We start from the raw sequence: 4,822 nt of genomic DNA on the forward strand, positions 1-4,822 counted from the left end.
TCCAGCACTGGTGTGTGCAGTACAGCAGCCTCAATGATCACTCTTATATTTTGGAGATACAGCCCTTTTTTCTTCTTCTTCTTTTAAGGAGATAATTATATTGTCCATGTTATACAAAAATCTACAAATAATAGATTTGCACAGGAAAAGAACCAAACGAATGGTAAATGGAAGCGTAACAGCAATAATTTAAGCTAGTTTTTTCCCCCGTGATATTAGGATGACAACCACTTTATAACACTTGTCTAATGTCAGGGTGTTAGCGTAGCAAACAGCCCCATAAATTTTGACTGGTCCAGACTATAAAATCTCTAGTCTACCTGTTGGAGGACTCACCTTTCCAGTCTCACTGGTCAATTACCTGGTGATAGAACCACCTCTAGGAAGGCAGTTTCACCTTAAGTTATGCTAAATAGTTAGATGTTAATACCTGGTGCATTAATGAGGTAGCGAATTTTTCCTGCCTGGAATCCTGCCCTGCAGTGCAGAACTCCACACAAGTTCTGGAGGAGCCACAGTCATGTAGGTCTCCGTAGGTCTGTCTGCTTTCCTGAATTCTTAAGGAAAAGTGTAATTTCTCCTTTTCTTCTTCATGGCTTTCTTACTAAAAATGCTTTCTTTAAGGCTTTGGGCTGCCTGTAGCATCTTATATTTCTTTACTTTTTCTCTACGTCTTCCTTCTCCCAGCCATGTGGTTCTGAGTCAGCCAGGTGTCTGACCTCAGCAGGCTCTAAACCTGCATGGCTCCATCGCTTTCTTTTCTTCTTCCCACTATTCACCTCCTCAAGGCAGCTGCCAAGATTACCAGCTGGCCTTCCCTGAGGATTTTTCTTAATAAAATTGTAAAAGCTTCCCTTTGGGTCCATAAAAAGAATTCTTAAATTCTTTGATGAATGAGACTAAGAACCCTCTAGGAGACCCTCTTTCTCCCTGTTTCAAGGGTAGCTTTTGCTCACTGGTCAAAGCTCACCATTAAAATTAAGGCCAGCAAGGTCTCTGACAACTCTACTGGCTCTTGACAAAACTTTTGAGGTGGTCAAGAAAAGCGATATATTCTCGGTGTTCCAGGGCTGTACTCAGATTTGCCAACTCATCTGCAAAAGTGTTGTGTTGTCCACCCCTGTCTGTAAGGAAATGCATTATGTGTTCATACAAGGCCCAGTTCCTATCTTTCCATTCAGAGTCTGAAAGCTAACTTCCTTGACAGAGAAAATGTCACTGTGGGCCTCTTCTTGTTCAATCTCATCTGGACAGTGACAGCCCAGGACAAGGGCCTTCTTGCCATCACTCTTTGTAACCTCAGCCACGAAACTGGGAGTTTAAGTCAGTTTCGGCTCTTATTCCTCAAACTTCACTCTTTGCGAGGGCTCCTCCTCGCCCTCAAACACTGGAGGAATGCTACTGTTAATGTTGAAAGAGACACCAGCAACTTTCCGCACTAACTTAGCCTCTGTCCCCTTCACTTCCAGCTCCCAATCTCCAGACATCTTGGGGAGAGACTTAAGCTCCTAGATCTTCTTTTTTAAATTTCATCAGTCGGGAATTCAACAAAAGCTTTGTCTCCTTCCGGTGTGCCATATCCTGCAGCGTACTCGCATGGGCGCATGGCACCAGGGCGGCAAGAGGCGGGATCCGCCTGGCTCACTCAGAGCAGGAGAAAGGACCTGAGGCACAGCCAAGGTCCCGGCTGCAGCAGCTGCTGGAGCTGTGGTGACCTGACCGTGGTGCCCAGGGCGCGGGGCACGCATCAAGCAGGGGCAGCATCCCGCTGGCAGCAGGCATGTACAGATGGAACCACGACCCAGGCCTAGGCGCTGGAGGCACCTTCTTAATCTTGGTAAGATTTTAACCAATGATAGATATATTAAATCATTTATTAACTTTGAAAATCCAGATATATCACAATATAATAATTATGGAAAACATAACATTTCATTGGGGCTTTATAACATGCATTCAAGTTTATGATTACATTCTCCATATGTCAAGCACAATTAAAAATCACTAATATCCTACTTCCCCCAGAATAGGACCTTGGTTAGTAGCAGAAAAGTGAAGAAGGCACTAGAGAGTGGCTCAGTGGTTAGGAGCTCCCACTGCTCTTCTAGAGGACCTGGGTTTGGGTCTCAGAACTCCTGTCAGGTGGCTTGGCTCACAACACCTGTAACTCCAGGGTATTCAACACCCTCTCTGCCTCTGTGAGCACCTACATTCATGTGCACAAGCCTACTTACAGATACAGTCATATACACATTATTAAAATAAAAAATATGAGCCGAATGTGGTGGTGCTCACCTTTAATACTAGCACTCAGGAGGCAGGAGCATGTGGATCTCTGAGATTGAGGCCAGCCTAATCCACACAGCAAATCCCAGGCCAGCTGGGAATACAGATAAATCCTGTATCAAAATAGCAAAGAATAAAATAATAAACTAATAAAAATGAAGTTCTAAGAAGAATGATTATAATTCAGCTTGTGTATAAACAATGTTTGTATACAAGAAATATTTTGTCCATTCATTTTTATGATTTGCTCTGGTATTTTTTCTTTCTTCTTTTCTTTTTTTGTCTTTTTATTTTGGTCTCCCTGTAGCCCCAGCTGACCTGGAACTTACCATGTAGATCAGGATGGTCCCAAACTCACAGACATGCCTGCCTCTGCCTCCCAGATACTGGGATTAAAGGCATGCCCCACCATGCCCTGCCATGCTGATTTTTTTCTATCACTTCAAAGATGTCCTTATCTTTGTAGATTTGTCGTGAATTCCAATCAGTTTCTTGGGTGCGTTCTTCATATCCTTGTTCCTTAAAGTATAATTGAGGGGGTTTGAGACTTGGAGTAATGATGGCGTAAAAGAAGGGAAGGACTTTCCTTGTTCCTCGGAGGCGCTATTGCCCAGCTGCAGGTACAGATAGATAACAGCTCCAATAGAACATGGTCACCACTGTGACTTGAGATCCACTGGTGTTCACTGCTTTGCATCGCCCCTCACTGACTTCATTCTCATCACAGCTTTGGCAAGGTAGCCATAGGAAATAAGAATAAGGATGAAGTAAGGACTACGACAATGACTGGAGCAAAAATAGACATTTTGACTGTTGTGTCTACACAAGGCATCTTGACCATCGCTGGCTACACACACAAGAAGTGTGCAGAAGGTTGTTTCTGCATTTAGGCAAATTTACTGTGAGTGTGCATAGTACCACAGAGTTGACAGCCTAATACTTTAGACCACGACAATCATCTTGAAACATGACATGGGCTCATGATTACAAAATAATGCAAGGGCTTACAAATAGCTGTGAAGTGATCATTACAGTCCGGAGATGATGCTCAATGGAGTCAAGCCACTGTACACACAGAGCTGAACAACACAACCCACAGAGCTGATGGTCTTCTTGGTTCTCAACAAGTTAACCAGCATCTGGGGAATGATATTTGTTGTGAAACACAAGTCCAGGAAAGATAAATTTCTGAGGAAGAAGGACATCCATGTGTGGAGCTGGGAATCAACCCCTTTCCAATGGATTTAGGAAATACTCCAATCTACATGGGCATGTATAGACACTATTGGTGTGTGTGCTTTTGGTTCTGCATGGGCCCCACTCCCATCTCACAAAACATTTCTCTCTCTCTCTCTCTCTCTCTCTCTCTCTCTCTCTCTCTCTTCCCCCATGGTGCATGGTACATCCCATTCAAATCTAGCACCCTGAGGCTCTTCTCCTTCTTGATAATTCCTATTTTTTTCTTTAGATCACCTCTAAAAGGGAGATCGTTGGGTCCACAGGATTTGTCTCCTCAGCCCCCGTGCTGAAGCTTGGTTGGAGTCTGCTTGGACGCCAGGACCCCTGGAGTGATGATGCTGTTGGGCACTGAAGGCAGAGAGGGCTTAAGTGGTGAAGGTCTGGGGTTTGCCCTGGTCCTGCTCGGCAGACAAAGTGCAACAGTTTTTTTCTGATTGCAAAATTCAAAATGGGGTTCAAGGCATTTGTTTCGTCTACACCAGAGAAGGCAGACCTAGTGGTGAGGCTTTTGTGGAACTTGAATCAGAAGATGAAGTCAAACTATGGAACACGATATGTTGAAGTATTCAAGCCAAATAACATTGAAATGATTGGGTGTTGAAGCATACTGGTCCAAACACTTCTAGCATGGCCAATGTTGGCTTTGTGTGGCTTAGAGGACTCGCTTTGGATATAGCAAGGAAGAAATTGTTCAGTTCTTCTCAGGGTTGGAAATTGTGCCAAATGGGATAACATTGCAGGTGGACTTCCAGGGGAGGAGTACGGGGAGGCCTTCCTGCAGTTTGTTTCACAGGAAATAGCTGAAAAGGCTCACCACTGTTACATGTGTGGCCATGCATCGTGTAGCAATGCTCATCACTCCACCATTCGGCACTCATCTAAAAGCTGCCGGCAAACAGATACGGCTTCAGGCTCTCTTTATTCTCTTCATGACACCTGCCTTCTTCCTGGACGCCGGGAGCCGGCGACTTTTGAGAAGCCGCTCCATCCTTACATCCTGCCTTTCCAAGCTCGACATTCAGCAGGTAGTTCTAAGGGCTTTCACCGAGAGCAGAGAGCGACGTCTCCCAGCTCCACGGTGCTGCCAATGCCTGGCCCAGCGCCCCCTCCAGCACCGGGCACCCCCACGCATGAGCTCCACAGCCGGAGAAACCCCGAAGGCCGAGTCCCTCCATTGTGAAATTTTTAAGAGAACCGTACCATTGCCAAACCTAAGAAACAAAACAGAAAAAAAAATTATATATATACACAAAAACAAGACTCTCAGAAACAGAACCATAGTCACTTTGGCAAAGAA

General features: G+C 44.8%; 1 pseudogene; it reads right to left on the reverse strand.

Annotated features, from left to right (window-relative positions):
• Positions 1 to 1,005: 1,005 nt before the first annotated feature.
• Positions 1,006 to 1,764, reverse strand: LOC103739118 (annotated as a pseudogene).
• Positions 1,765 to 4,822: the final 3,058 nt, after the last annotated feature.

Source organism: Nannospalax galili, unplaced genomic scaffold (genome assembly GCF_000622305.1).
Source record: "Nannospalax galili isolate Female #2095 unplaced genomic scaffold, S.galili_v1.0 scaffold918, whole genome shotgun sequence".
NCBI lineage: Eukaryota > Metazoa > Chordata > Mammalia > Rodentia > Spalacidae > Nannospalax > Nannospalax galili.